The sequence below is a fragment of the Schistocerca gregaria genome, chromosome 1 (assembly GCF_023897955.1).
Source record: "Schistocerca gregaria isolate iqSchGreg1 chromosome 1, iqSchGreg1.2, whole genome shotgun sequence".
Taxonomy (NCBI): domain Eukaryota; kingdom Metazoa; phylum Arthropoda; class Insecta; order Orthoptera; family Acrididae; genus Schistocerca; species Schistocerca gregaria.
Window position 1 is genome coordinate 769,189,772 of NC_064920.1, and position 16,648 is coordinate 769,206,419.

At 42.4% G+C, this 16,648-nt stretch overlaps 1 protein-coding gene across 1 annotated transcript in view; it reads left to right on the forward strand.

Moving 5' to 3' along the window:
* LOC126268239 (myosin heavy chain kinase B) overlaps positions 1-16,648 on the forward strand; it is a 73,883-nt gene that overhangs the window by 31,805 nt on the left and 25,430 nt on the right. The window lies entirely within an intron of this gene.

Genomic DNA, 16,648 nt, shown 5'->3' on the forward strand with positions numbered 1-16,648 from the left:
TTTGACTGACACTTGGTCGTGCATTGTCGTGCAACAGCAAAACATCCTGCTTTTGCCGATGTGGTCGAACGCGATTCAGTCGAGCTTGAAGTTACTTCAGCTTCGTCACATATCCATCAGAATTTATGTTGGTTCCACTTGGCATGATGTCCACACGTAAGAGTCCTTCGGAATCGAAAAACACGGTACCCATAACTTTTCCAGCAGAAGGTGTGGTTTTACATTTTTGTCTTGGGTGAATTTGCATGATGCCACTCCATTGATTGCCTCTTCGTCTCTGGTGAAAAATGATGGAGCCATGTTTCATTACCTGTCACAATTCTTCCAAGGAATTCATCTCCACCATTCTCGTACTGTTCCAAAAGTTCGCTGCATACCGTTTTTCTTGTTTCTTTGTGAGCCACTGTCAACATGTTGGGAACCCACCTGGCCCAAACCTTTTTTAACGCTAACACTTTCAGTATTCTGCAGACACTTCCTTCCCCTGTCCCAACGTAGCGTGACAATTCGTTCACTGTGATCCATCTGTCAGCAGTCACCCATTCGTTAACTCTCTGCACGTTGTACGGAGTGTGTGCAGTACGAGGCCTGCCGCTGCGAGGACAAACCTCAATATTGCCGTGCCCGCTTTCATCACGTAACCTGCTTGCCCACCGACTAACTGTACTGCGATCGACAGCAGCATCTCCATACACCTTTTTCAACCTCTTGTGGATGTTTCCCACTGTCTCGTTTTCACAGCACAGGAATTCTATGACAGCACATTGCTTCTGACGAACGTCAACTGTACCAGTCATCTTGAAGACATGCTGTGACGGCGCCATTCACGGGAAGAGGTTGAACTAAGTTTGAAAACAAGCCGGAAGGATGTAACCACACACTGTAAAACTTTCACACATGCAGAATGAAAACTGTATTTTCACAAAAATAGTGTGCATTTTTTTTTGGAATGACCCTCGTACATTCTCAGAAATTTCTCCTCAAATTAAGACCAATGTTTGATACTAGTAGACTTCACCTGACTAGGAATGCCCCTTTTGCCAGTGCTAGTCTGCTTTTCATTTGGAAAGTTGTGGTAAGTTCCTATGGGACCAAACTGCTAAGGTCATCGTTCCCTAGGCTTGCACACTATTTAATCTAACTTAAACTGCCTTACTCTAAGGACAACACTCACACCAATGCCCCACGCAGGACTCGAACATCCGTTGGGGGAGACGACCGAACCGCGGCAAGGTGCCATTGACCTTTTTATGTCCTCCTCTTACGTTCATCATGGATTATTTTGCTGCCTAGATACCAGAATTCCTTAACTTCATCTACTTCGTGATTCCCAATTCTAGCATTAAGTTTCTCTCTTTTCTTCTTTCTGCTGCTTCTCATTACATTCTTCTTTCTTCGATTTACTATCATTACAATTTCTCCACAATTTAGACTGTTCATTCAGTTTAGCAGAGCTTGTAATTCTTAATCACTTAGACAGAGACATAGTAAGATAACTTTCTCTTCCCTGGGCGAAAGCGTGCATTATGACACAATATCGAACGTCTCTGCGGCAACAATAGAATGATTAGGCATCAACTGCTCTTCCCTGGAGACAATGACACCTCACTCTTTCTGGCTTCGAAATGGTACACTTGCTGTATGTTTCCTTTACCAATAACGTTCTTGGTATGTACTCACCAAACTACTCTCTAACACACACACACAACACACACACACACACACAGACACACACACACACACACACACGGCCGGCCGCTGTGGCCAAACGGTTCTAGGCGCTTCAGTCGGGAACCGCGTTACTGCTACGATCGCAGGTTCGAATCCTGCCAAGGGCATGGATGTGTGTGATGTCCTTAGGTTAGTTAGTATTAAGTAGTTCTAAGTCTAGGGGACTGATGACGCAGAGGTTAAGTCCCATAGTGCTTAGAGCCATTTGAACCATTTGAACGCACGCGTATACACAGATGATTGTATGAAGACTTACACACTATAGACACACCCAAAACAAAATAACAAGATTGAATGAAATCATTTGTGGTATTAGTTAGAGAAGATCAGTCAGTACAGTGAGGCGTAACTACTGCGAAGAAGTTAGTGAGTCTCAAAGATTTACTCACGACGCGTGGTTTAGATGTTCGTTTAATGAAAAAAGTAAATTTCCACAAACAGACTTAACTAAATACAAATTCATTAATGTGCAAGTTATTCAATTTTAATATCAGTGGTTTCTACTGTTTTATCAGCGAACACTGTCTCTATCTCTCCTCGGCCTTAACGGTTTTGTTGTTGTTGTTGTTGTCTTCAGTCCTGAGACTGGTTTGATGCAGCTCTCCATGCTACTCTATCCTGTGCAAGCTGCTTCATCTCCCAGTACCTACTGCAACCTACATCCTTCTGAATCTGCTTAGTGTATTCATCTCTTGGTCTCCCTCTACGATTTTTACCCTCCACGCTGCCCTCCAATGCTAAATTTGTGATCCCTTGATGCCTCAAAACATGTCCTACCAACCGATCCCTTCTTCTAGTCAAGTTGTGCCACAAACTTCTCTTCTCCCCAATCCTATTCAATACCTCCTCATTAGTTACGTGATCTACCCATCTAATCTTCAGCATTCTTCTGTAGCACCACATTTCGAAAGCTTCTATTCTCTTCTCGTCCAAACTAGCTATTGTCCATGTTTCACTTCCATACATGGCTACACTCCAAACAAATACTTTCATAAACGACTTCCTGATACATAAATCTATATTCGATGTTAACAAATTTCTCTTCTTGAGAAACGCTTTCCTTGCCATTGCCAGTCTACATTTTATATCCTCTCTACTTCGACCATCATCAGTTATTTTACTTCCTAAATAGCAAAACTCCTTTACTACTTTAAGTGTCTCATTTCCTAATCTAATTCCCCCAGCATCAACAGATTTAATTTGACTACATTCCATTATCCTCGTTTTGCTTTTGTTGATGTTCATCTTATATCCTATTTTCAAGACACTGTCCATTCCGTTCAACTGCTCTTCCAAGTCCTTTGCCGTCTCTGACAGAATTACAATGTCATCGGCGAACCTCAAAGTTTTTATTTCTTCTCCATGAATTTTAATACCTACTCCAATTTTTTCTTTTGTTTCCTTTACTGCTTGCTCAATATACAGATTGAATAACATCGGGGAGAGGCTACAACCCTGTCTCACTCCTTTCCCAACTACTACTTCCCTTTCATGCCCCTCGACTCTTATGACTGCCATCTGGTTTCTGTACAAATTGTAAATAGCCTTTCGCTCCCTGTATTTTACCCCTGCCACCTTCAGAATTTGAAAGAGAGTATTCCAGTCAACATTGTCAAAAGCTTTCTCTAAGTCTACAAATGCTAGAAACGTAGGTTTGCCTTTTCTTAATCTTTCTACTAAGATAAGTCGTAAGGTCAGTATTGCCTCACGTGTTCCAACATTTCGACGGAATCCAACCTGATCCTCCATGAGGTCCGCATCTACCAGTTTTTCCATTAGTCTGTAAAGAATTCGCGTTAGTATTTTGCAGCTGTGACTTATTAAACTGATAGTTCGGTAATTTTCACATCTGTCAGCACCTGCTTTCCTTGGGATTGCAATTATTATATTCTTCTTGAAGTCTGAGGGTATTTCACCTGTCTCATACATCTTGCTCACCAGGTGGTAGAGTTTTGTCATGACTGGCTCTCCCAAGGCCGTCAGTAGTTCTAATGGAATGTTGTCTACTCCGGGGGCCTTGTTTCGACTCAGGTCTTTCAGTGCTCTGTCAAAGTCTTTATGCAGTATCATATCTGCCATTTCATCTTCATCTATTTCCTCTTCCATTTCCACAGTATTGTACTCAAGTACATCGCCCTTGTATAAACCTTCTATATACTCCTTCCACCTTTCTGCCTTCCCTTCTTTGCTTAGAACTGGATTGCCATCTGAGCTCTTGATATTCATACACGTGGTTCTCTTCTCTCCAAAGGTCTCTTTAATTTTCCTGTAGGCAGTATCTATCTTACCCCTAGTGAGATAAGCTTCTACATCCTTACATTTGTCCTCTAGCCATCCCTGCTTAGCCATTTTGCACTTACTGTCGATCTCATTTTTGAGATGTTTGTATTCCTTTTTGCCTGCTTCATTTACTGCATGTTTATATTTTCTCCTTTCATCAATTAAATTCAATATTTCTTCTGTTACCCAAGGATTTCTAGCAACCCATGTCTTTTTACCTACTTTATCCTCTGCTGCCTTCACTACTTCATCCCTCAGAGCTACCCATTCTTCTTCAACTGTGTTTCTTTCCCCCATTGCTGCCAATTGTTCCCTTATGCTCTCCTTGAATCTCTGTACAACCTCTGGTTCTTTCAGCTTATCCAGATCCCATGTCCTTAAATTCCCACCTTTTTGCAGCTTCTTCAGTTTTAACCTACAGGTCATAACCAATAGATTGTGGTCAGAGTCTACATCTGCCCCTGGAAATGTCCTACAATTTAAAACCTGGTTCCTAAATCTCTGTCTTACCATTATATAATCTATCTGATACCTTTTAGTATCTCCAGGATTCTTACATGTATACAACCTTCTTTTATGATTCTTGAACCTAGTGTTAGCTATGATTAAGTTATGCTCTGTGCAAAATTCTACCAGGCGGCTTCCTCTTTCATTTCTTTGCCCCAGTCCATATTCACCTAATACGTTTCCTTCTCTTCCTTGTCCTACTGACGAATTCCAGTCACCCATGACTATTAAATTTTCGTCTCTCTTCACTACCTGAATAATTTCTTTTATCTCATCATACATTTCATTAATTTCTTCATCATCTGCAGAGCTAGTTGGCATATAAACTTGTACTACTGTCGTAGGCATGGGCTTTGTGTCTATCTTGGCCACAATAGTGCGTTCACTATGCTGTTTGTAGTAGCTTACCCGCATTCCTATTTTCCAATTAATTATTAAACCTACTCCTGCATTACCCCTATTTGATTTTGTATTTATAACCCTGTATTCACCTGACCAAAAGTCTTGTTCCTCCTGCCACCGAACTTCACTAATTCCCACTATATCTAACTTTAACCTATCCATTTCCCTTTTTAAATTTTCTAACCTACCTGCCCGATTAAGGGATCTGACATTCCACGCTCCGATCCGTAGAACGCCAGTTTTCTTTCTCCTGATAACAACGTCCTGAGTAGTCCCCGCCCGGAGATCCGAATGGGGGACTATTTTACCTCCGGAATATTTTACCCAAGAGGACGTCATCATCATTTAATCATACAGTAAAGCTGCATGTCCTCGGGATAAATTACGGCTGTAGTTTCCCCTTGCTTTCAGCCGTTCGCAGCACCAGCACAGCTAGGCCGTTTTGGTTAATGTTGCAAGGCCAGATCAGTCAATCATCCAGACTGTTGCCCCTGCAACTACTGAAAAGGCTGCTGCCCCTCTTCAGGAACCACATGTTTGTCTGGCCTCTCAATAGATACCCCTCCGTTGTGGTTGCGCCTATAGTACGGCCATCTGTATCGCTGAGGCACGCAAGCCTCCCCACCAACGGCAAGGTCCATGGTTCATGGGGGGTTAACGGTTTTATGCAAAAAAAAATGACAGAAACACTCGTTCCCAAAAGAGTGAAATCCTTTCTGTCCCAGTCCATCATTCAGCCACTTTGTCAAAGTCGTACTCAGTAGCTGGACTCTGACTCTGGGGTAACATCCCGTATTCTGTTAGAGAACTGAATAACATTTCCAGCTTCAGAAGGCAGTTAATGACATTCCTACCAAAGTAATCATAAGGATTACCGTTGTGTCTGTATGCACTCGTTAGCCTTGTAGTCCTTCTTTCCAACCAGAGTTTCCTCTGTTCCCAGTATTCTTAGCTCGTGCAGTCTCCTTAAATTTGCCTTCTGCAGAACTTGCTGTATCAGAAAACGTCTATTTTGTACACCTATAAATTCGTTTCCTATCTGCCATTATTACTATTGTTAGTATTGTCATTATTATTATTATTATTATTATTTTTATTATTATCATCACTATTAGTGCCCGCTACTGCAGTAGTACAATTCCTGCCAGTATTAATTATAAAACAGACTTTAGGAATGTTGTAACTATTCAGTGGTTTCTTCCGAATTTCTTTACTGCTTGTTGTCATTACGCGTTTCGGGAGTATCCCATCATCTGATGAACTGATAAGTAAACAAACTTGTTTTTACATTTGGTAGATTAAAAGAGTGTTATAGTTGTTATTACAATCAAACAACAGTCAAAAGTAATAAAATGTAAACCTCTGATGTAAGAAAGACATAGAAATGTTTTCCGTACATAATGGATTAGGAACGAGACGTGAGCAGAAAAGGTTTACTTTTTGTTACTTTTGACTGTTGTTTTATTGTAACGACCGTCATAATACTCTTGTGACCTGCCATATGTGAAAGCAGATTACGTTTATGTATCAGATCATCAGATGATGCAGTAATCCCGAAACAACTAATGAAAAGAAACAATAAAGAAATTCACAAGAAGCCAATGAGTATTTTTTAACAATCTTACAGCATACTTACAGTCTATTTCATAATTACTGTGATAATGATTATATTCCTCTGTAAGTATTTTCAGTCTACTTTAGAACAGTATTAATTCCATTAGTTCATAGTCAGTATTATTTATTCATTTTGATTATAATCAGACACTCAAATCATTTCAATACTACACTGAAGAGCCAAAGGAACTGGTACACCTGCCTAATATCGTGTAGGGCCCCTGCGAGCACGCAGAAGTGCCGCAGCACGACGTGGCATGGACTCAACTAATGTCTGAAGTAGAGTTGGAGGAAAATGACACCATGAATCCTGCAGGATTATCCATAAGTACGCAAAAGAACAAGCGGCGGAGATCTCTTCTGAACAACACGTTGCAAGGCATCCCAGATATGCCCAATAATTTTCATGTCTGGGGACTTTGGTGGCCAGCGAAAGTGTTTAAACTCATAAGAGTGATCTTGAAGCCACTCTCTCGCAATTCTGGGCGTGTGGGGTGTCGCATTGTCTTGCTGGAACTGTCCAAGTTCGTCGGAATGCACAATGGACATTAATGGATGCAGTTGATGAGACAGGATGCTTTCGTACGTGTCATCTGTCAGAGTTATATCTAGACGTATCAGGAGTCCCATATCACTGTAACTGAACACGTCTCACATCATTACAGAGCCACCACCAACTTGAACAATCCCCAGCTGACATGCAATGTCCAGAGATTCATGAGGTTGTCTCCATGCTCATACACGTCCATCCAATGGATACAATTTGAAACGAGACTCGTCCGACCAGGCAACATGTTTCCAGTCATCAACAGTCCAGTGTTGGTGTTGACGGGTCTAGGCGAGGCGTAAAGCTTTGTGTCGTGCAGTCATCAAGGGTACATGAATGGGCCTTCGGCTCCGAAAACCTATATCGACGATGTTTCGTTGAATGGTTCGCACGCTGACACTTGTTGATGGCCCAGCACTGAAATCTGCAGCAGTTTGCGGAAGTGTTGCACTTCTGTCACGTTGAACGATTCTCTTCAATCTTCGTCGATCCCGTTCTAGCAGCAACTTTTTCCGGCCGCAGCAATGTTGGAGATTCAGTGTTTTACCGCCGTAGATTTCTATGTGAAATATCACATCTATATAACTGGGCTCAATTTTCATCTATGGCCTACCATAAAAAGAAATAAAAACCGCTTCAGCAAATTACATGCTACAGTTTATTCCACACTCATACCAGTTAAAAGAGACGTTCCACGTGTCGTCATCGCATTTAGATCTAATATTGAACACGTAGGTGCAGTGAGTTATGAATCCTTTCGAACAACCACGTATCGTCTCGTAAATTACAATATGACAAGACAGTACAGTTCGTTGCTTCAATTATGCAAACGTGTCAACAAGAGAGGTGTGCAGAAGACTAAGGTCATGCAGTCTTGCAGGCCGAGGTACAGGTCTTTCTCGAGCTATCCTTGTTGGAGCATATTGGCGTGTTTGTGGTCGTCTTACATCAACATCAATTTTTTTCGATGCCCCATCATGCACACCTCACATTCGCCAGCGTTGCACCCGGCAAAATCCTCAAGCAGTTCTGCAGGAAACGAAGGTGACTCAGTCCATCAAGTTTTATTGGAAGATTATCTTACTTAGTAACGCTAACTACGCCCTAATTCTGAAACATTGCTGATATGATGACTCACGAACAATATGAAATTGTACTTTAGTTACTTAGTTTTTTAGCTATATGTTCCATAGATCATTTCAACGATTATTGTATCGAAATGGTGTGGAAGGGGTCGATTGACAGTCAATTAATCAACGTTAGCCTATAATTGATGAGTATGCTGAAAATAAGTGAAGGGTAAAGTTATACATAATTAGTTTTAACTTTAACGAACATATTATTTTTCCATTCTACTTATGCAACAACATTTAAAACTAGATTTTTCAAGGCTACTAGTTTCAACAAAAATCGTTCATGGAATAGAAGGAATGGCCCAGAAGAAATTATTTTAGGTTAGATTTGAAACTTGCTTAGCTACCTGTCAGACATTTTATGTTTCTGGGCAAATGATCAAAAATTTCAGCCCAATTAGATGGGCGACTAACAGAAACGTTTGCGTTTCAAATACACTTGTATTAACTAGCATAAGACTACATACCGAAGTCAGCGACGGCTCTTACGCACATACTGACAATTATATCGCTAATGGGTCATTTGCGAACCGTGTTCATTGGAATGTTTTTGCTTCTAATATCGTATACGCTCATCTGTGTCGCTTTTAGCTATTAATTATGGTGCATTCTGTAAACGAAAAACGATCGCGTCACAGACTAAGACTGGTCACTTCCAGTTTTTCTGTTTCACTGCTGTCGGCGTCGGTTGCAGTACACAGAACGTGAACACACTGCACTGGAAGTTTCACAGTAATGATCGATTCGTAGATAATTTCACGCTGTCCTCCTCATAGGCTCCACAGGACGACATACGTGCGTCAGAACGATATTGGAGACTTTGGTGGGATAGGTGAAACATTAGAGATGAGTTCTTGTCAGTTTCTGATACTTAATCAGTGATAGGGCACAAGTGATGAGTGTGTTGAAAATAAGTGATGAGCGAAGTTTCCGAGGACGCGAAGAAGTTCAAGACGATGAATAATTCCTGTAACTTTTGTTGCCCTGTCTTCCTCGGTAGCATGTAGTGACAACTGTCCCTTTAGTCCTTTAGTTCCATCTACGTGCAACTGAATAACCACTTTTCTCATGTCATACTACTTGCGGTTTTATTTTTTTGAAAAATGTCAACAGTATATTAAATGAATTGGCAATTGCGAATAAGGACAGCCATCAGCTGTAGAATAGAATGTCGACACTGTTAATTTGTGCCGGACGGGGGAACGAACCCGGATTACCCCCTTACCGCGAGTGGCCGCCTTACCATTCGGCTATCCGTGCACGACTCACGGCCAGACTCAAACTTCCATGTGTCGTCAGCCACGCGTCTACGACCTGCACTCGTACATCTACTGCGTATGTTCCCGTACAGGTCAGACGTTGTGCTTGAAGGTCGCTTGCCCGGTATCGGCAGATAAATGCGATATTGCAGTGCACGTCTTATTCTGGTTACGATGCAAAATTCCTTTGAACATGTATGCTACCGCTCGCGACAAGCGGGAATCCCGGGTTCGTGTCCCGGCCCGCCTAAAGTTCTCGTTGTCTTCATCCCATTCTACGGCTGATGGTTGTCCTTATTCGCAGTTGTATTTCATAATGGCTGCAGTCGCCGCAGTGACTGTTCCTTTGGACATAAATACATGTAGCTGCCGCTCAGTATGAGCGCTCGTTTTGCTGATTTTAAAGCTCCCGTCTTTCGAATTATGACTAGCACAGCATTGAGAATGTTAACACACGTTTTATTCATGTCTTGTAGAACATTCAAAACAAAACACGAAGAAAACGTGTCTACGAAGAAGTCGACCAGACAATGTTAGTGTTTTGGTAGTCCACATCATGTCCTGCACTGAACAATGGTCTTCCACAGTATATTTCTCTGGTTAATTAAGATGAGTGAGTCGTCGATGTTCGACGCGTCTGTCTTATAAAAATGGTTCAAATGTCTCTGAGCAGTATGCGACTTAACTTCTGAGGTCATCAGTCGCCTAGAACTTAGAACTAATTAAACCTAACTAACCTAAGGACGTCACACATATCCATGCCCGAGGCAGGATTCGAACCTGCGACCGTAGCGGTCGCTCGGCTCCAGACTCTAGCGCCTAGAACCGCACGGCCACTCAGGCCTGCATCTCTCTTATAAACGACAAGACGTCTCAAACCAAGATTGTGGTTCAAATGGCTCTGAGCACTATGGGACTCAACTGCTGTGGTCATTAGTCCCTTTAACTTAGAACTACTTAAACCTAACTAACCTAAGGACATCACACACATCCATGCCCGAGGCAGGATTCGAACCTGCGACCGTAGCAGACGCACGGTTCCGGACGGCGCGCCTAGAACCACGAGACCACCGCGGCCGGCAAACCAAGATTGTCATTAACTGAGTTCAGAAGAGCTTCGTTTGTGGACAAAAGACAAGTTTAACATTATGTTCCTTCTCTAATCTTCCTATTTTCAATGACACACTGCCGTCGTATGGCATGATGACCATTTCAATCTGTTATTCCCTTTCTTCTAAATACTCGCATTGAGATGCGCTGGGTATAAGGCACCACGAATCTCTCGTTTGGAATGTCCATTTTGTAGAATTATAGTACGGAGTTGGAGTAGCTACTCGGATAAGATGTTTTAATTCGATATGGCTCGTACTCTGTGGACCAAGGTACTAAGCAGGCCACCCCGCTGGTGACAACCGGAGTTCTATACGTGTAAGTCCCTGTGTTTTGATTACCGACACACAGCGTGACCCAAGGTACCATCCTCCCTTCTCCGCGCCAACAATTCTCCATTGTAAACTTAATGTTAGGATGAAGCAAATCGAGATGTAGAAATACGTCTGGGAATGCAGTGCCATGTTACCAGATTACAAAGGAGTCATTCACATGTCGCCAAAAGCACGTAGGTATAAACTCCGCTGACTAAAGTGCTGTCTGCTCCAAATCTTCCATAAAAAAAATTATGCACAATGGGTGACAAGAGATTACCCATTGCGAAAAGCTCATTCTGTTCAACGTCTAGGTCGAAGCGAACACGTGCTTGAATAAATCTAGTAGTTCCACTTCCACGATGGAGAGAGCGGACAGGTGAAAAGAGTACATTGAAGGGTTCTTTGAGGAAGAGAACTTGCCTGATGACTTGAGAGAAGAAGAAATAGGAGTCCATAGGGAAGAGATAGGGGATCCAATATTAGAACCAGAATTTAAAAGAGTGGTAACAACACAACTATTCACAATGATGTGAGACTAGCGACATACCATCAGACTTTCTGAAAAACGTCATCCACACAATTCCCAAGATAGCAAGACCCGACAAGTGTGAGAATTATCGCACAATCAGCTTAACAGCTCATGCATCCAAGTTGATCACAAGAATAATATACAGAGGAATGGAATAGAAAATTGAGGAATTGTTAGATGACGATCAATATGGCTTGAGGAGGCCATTCTGTCGTTCCGATTGACAATGGGAGCAAGACTGAAGGAAAATCAAGACACTTTCATACGATTTGTCGCCCTGGAAAAATCGTTCGACAGTATAAAATGGTGTAAGATATTCGGAATTCTGAGAAAAACAGGGTAAGCTATAGAGAAAGGTGAAAACATACAATTTGTACGAGAACCAATAGGGTATAATAAGAATGGAAAACCAACAACGAAGTGCTCGCATGAAACAGCGTGTAAGGCAAGGGTATAGTCTTTCTCCCATACTGTTCAATCTGTACCTCGAAGAAACAATGAAGGAAATAAAAGAAAGGTTCAAGAGTGCGATTAAAATTCAAGGTGAATAGGTGTCAGTGATAAGATTCGCTGATGACATTGCTTTTCCCAGTGAAAGTGAAGAAGAATTACACGACCTGTTGAATGAAATAAACAATCTAACGATTACAAAAATGGCTCTGAGCACTATGGGACTTAACATCTGAAGTCTTCAGTCCCCTAGAACTTAGAACTACTTAAACGTAACTAACTTAAGGACGTCACACACATCCATGCCCGATTCAGAATTTGAACCTGCGACCGTAGCGGGCGCGCGGTTCCAGACTGAAGCTTATCGTCTACAGAAAACGATCTCAGAGTAAATCGAAGAAAGACGAAACTAATGAGAAGCAGCGGAAACGGGAACAGGGATAAATTATTATCGGAACTGCTGATCACGAAGTAGATGATGTTGAGTAATTCTGCTAACTAGGCAACGAAATAGCCCATGACGGACGGACCAAGGAGGACACAAAAAGCGAATTAGCACTGGCAAACACAGTGTTCCTAAAAAAGAGAAGTCTACTAGTATCAATTTGAGGAATAAATTTCTGATTATGTACGTTGGAGTACAGCATTTTACGGTAGTGAAATACGGACTGTGGGACGTGATGTGGCAGAGTAAGGTTCAAATGGTTCAAATGGCTCTGAGCACTATGGGACTTAACATCTATGGTCATCAGTCCCCTAGAACTTAGAAGTACGTAAACCTAACTAACCTAAAGACATCACACAACACCCAGTCATCACGAGGCAGAGAAAATCCCTGACCCCGCAGAGTAAGAACTGAGAAAGTTCTCCCCAGAATTGGCGAGGAAAGGAATGTATGTAAAACACCGACAAGAATAAGGGATTAAATTCCATGGTACTAGAGAGAGCTGTAGGGCGTAAAAACTGTAGAAGAAGACAGAGATGGGGGTACATCCAGCAAATAATGGAGAACGTAGGTTGTAATTGTTACTCTGAGATAAAAAGGTTGTTACAGGGGAGAAATTCGTGGCAGGCCGCATCAAACCAGTCGGAAGACTGATGACTGAAAGAAGAAAGAGACTCCCTCTTCCAGCATCGAGCCAATGCGTAATAGTGATAGATGCAGTGGAATTGGAGTGAAAAGCGACTCATGAGTATATCTGACACTGTGAATCGTATGTTCCTGATACGACGAACGAAGTCTTCTAACTTACGTGTATGGTGCTCACATTTTCCAGGTTGATGGGTCATTTGCGCTGTCAAGTCGTATGTTGGCGACCCAATACTGCTCACAACTGGGAAAAGTGCCCACTATTCTAATGAATTGTAAACGATCCATGTAGCCTGGGAGAGACAGGTGTACGCAGTCTCTTGGCCACAACATTTGAGATTGCGCTGGTCTTGAGGAGTCATAAAGTTCTTCGCTGTATTTTGGCCAATAAGCAGAGTCGTCCAATAGCTACGTCATCATGCTTAAGTAAAACGGTCTGGGGCGAATCCACAGGTACAGAGTCTGAATATGACTGCAACATATCAATAATGTTCAGCGTTACGGTGGTATAACCAAGCATTTACCTATGTTGCTACTGGACCGATTAGAACAGAATTCTGTACCGGATTGCTGGTCCGCCTAGATGCAAAACACTATTTTATTTACTAGTTTCAGCGAAATACCGCCATGATCAGTATGTTTCTTTACTCCAAAACATGCAAAAACTATCATCGGTACGAAGCAATACGGAAAACGTTATTATATGTTTAGTGTTTAGTTCCAGATATTGTGTGAATAATTTCATAGTACCATTTTACTTGCATAATTTCTTTGTTTGTTGCCTTTTCTTGGGATACTGCATGTCACCTGCAAAGGTATGAGCCACTATTATTTACAAATATGAAACTGTGAACTGACAAACTTCAGTCTTATTGCTGTAGTAATTTTCGGTTTTGTAGAGAACACAATTTTTGTGGACACTAGGTGGTAACGTAACCATGTCAAGTACTTACGTTAGTCTGTCGGCTGTTAGTTGCTCGAAAACACAGAAAAGCTTAACTTTTCGCCTTGTCAGATATTATGCCATCTTGTTGTTAACGTGTGTCGCGAGACGTATCGAGAGAAAATTTTGGAGGCTGTCTCGGTAATTCTGATGACATTTGGTCCCTACTTAGACCTGTATTTGCCATGGGGAGTGGGGAGCGTGTGTGTGTGTGTGTGTGTGTGTGTGTGTGTGTGTGTGTGTGTGTGTGTGTGTGTGTTTGTGTTTGTGTTTGTACCATTTTTTGTTCTGTGTCTTGTGTTAGTTCTTTTAAAGCAGTAAGGGGCGTGTTGTTGCATAGTATTGTTTGTTCAAATATTACGGTTTTCTCTTCCACTGAAGCCTTTTGTACGTAATAGTTTTCTGCTATCGTTAATTTGCCATGTAAGCTGTTGCTGTGTATAAGTATGTGTAGATCAGTTTCGACATTTGTTGGCTGGTGGTATTCATTTATTTAGAGTTCTGCGACAGTGGGATGTGTGCTTCCACTCTCCAGAGCTCTCATACGTTCTGTGTGCCTTGTTCAGACGTTCCTGCTTGTTTGTCCTATGTGTCATGATAGGCAGTAGATGCACATGAGTTGGTACATTCCTACACTGCTGAATTTGTCTGGAGTTCTTGTGCCTGATCTTAGTCTTTTTTGTATTGTGTTCTTTGTCTGAATGCTATTGTACCCTTTTCGTTTTCATTATATTTCTAGTTCGAAGTACTATTTTATTGCTATGTGATAGTGTGTATCATTTGTTTCCTTTTTTCCGATGTGATGTGGTCCTCCACGTTGTCAGTGTGTTCTGCCTCTGTGTTTCAGACCTTTTTACTGCAACTTGTGTAGGTTGTCACTTTCATTACCTTTCATTTTTATCTTGTTCTTGAGCTTGTTTATGATATCTGTTTCGTGTTCATTTTCAACAGAAATTTGTTTGATGAATTTTAGTTCGTGTGTCTTCATTTGAGGTAGGGGAGAGGTCCTGTTTGACATCTGAATTCTGTGTTTATTTTCCCGCTTGTGCTGTCCTCAACAGTCAGTAAAGCGCCCTGAAATACCTGTGGGGACTGTACGCGCCGCAAGACGATAGCAGCTTTGTCCGCCTCGATATCGCTACCAACTCCGCCCGGATTTGGCCTCGGCGCTCGTGGGTGGTAATGGGCTTATCGTGTCTGGAGGGCGGCCTACGCACGTGTCCCTCACGGGGTCCTGTCCTGCCGCATTCCGCCCTGCTCCCACAAAACCGCTCGCCGCCTTAAAGCTGAAAATCCGAAGTTCGAGATGATACAAAGTAACCAGCACCGCGACTTGCGTTCTGTCGTCGAAAATGTAAATGTTCGTCTATTCAATCTCCGAAAGGTCTTCACCCATTATTTTGAAAATTTGACACAACGCTGCAGTTAAATATACAGGGTGTTACAAAAAGGTACGGCCAAACTTTCAGGAAACATTCCTCACACACAAAGAAAGAAAATATGTTATGTGGACATGTGTCCGGAAACGCTTACTTACCATGTTAGAGCTCATTTTATTACTTCTCTTCAAATCGCATTAATCATGGAATGGAAACACACAGCAACAGAACCTACCAGCGTGACTTCAAACACTTCGTTACAGGAAATGTTCAAAATGTCCTCCGTTAGCGAGGATACATGCATCCACCCTCTGTCGCATGGAATCCCTGATGCGCTGATGCTGCTCTGGAGAATGGCGTATTGTATCACAGCCGTCCACAATACAAGCACGAAGAGTCTTTACATTTGGTACCGGGGTTGCGTATACAAGAGCTTTCAAATGCCCCATAAATGAAAGTCAAGAGGGCTGAGTTCAGGAGAGCGTGGAGGCCATGGAATTGGTCCGCCTCTACCAATCCATCGGTCACCAAATCTGTTGTTGAGAAGCGTATGAACACTTCGACTGAAATGTGCAAGAGCTCCATCGTGCATGAACCACATGTTGTGTCGTACTTGTCAAGGCACATGTTCTAGCAGCACAGGTAGAGTATCCCATATGAAATCATGATAACGTGCTCCATTGAGCGTAGGTGGAAGAACATGGGGCCCAATCAAGACATCACCAACAATGCCGGCCCAAACGTTCACAGAAAATCTGTGTTGATGACGTGATTGCACAATTGCGTGCGCCTTCTCGTGAGCCCACACATGTTGATTGTGAAAATTTACAATTTTATCACGTTGTAATGAAGCCTCATCCGTAAAGAGAACATTTGCACTGAAATGAGGATTGACATATTGTTGGATGAACCATTCGCAGAAGTGTACCCGTGGAGGCCAATCAGCTGCTGATAGTGCCTGCACACGCTGTACATGGTACGGAAACAACTCGTTCTCCCGTAGCTCTCTCTATACAGTGACGTGGTCAAATTTATCTTGTACAGCAGCAACTTCTCTGACGCTGACATTAGGGTTATCGTTAACTGCACGAAGAATTGCCTCGTCCATTGCAGGTGTCCTCGTCGTTCTAGGTCTTCTCCAGTCGCGAGTCATAGGCTGGAATGTTCCGTGCTCCCTAAGACGCAGATCACTTGCTTCGAACGTCTTCCTGTCGGGACACCTTCGTTCTGGAAATCTATCTCGAAACAAACGTACTGCGCCACGGATATTGCCCCGTGCTAATCCATACATCAAATGGGCATCTGCCAACCCCGCATTTGTAAACATTGCACTGACTGCAAAACCACGTTCGGGATG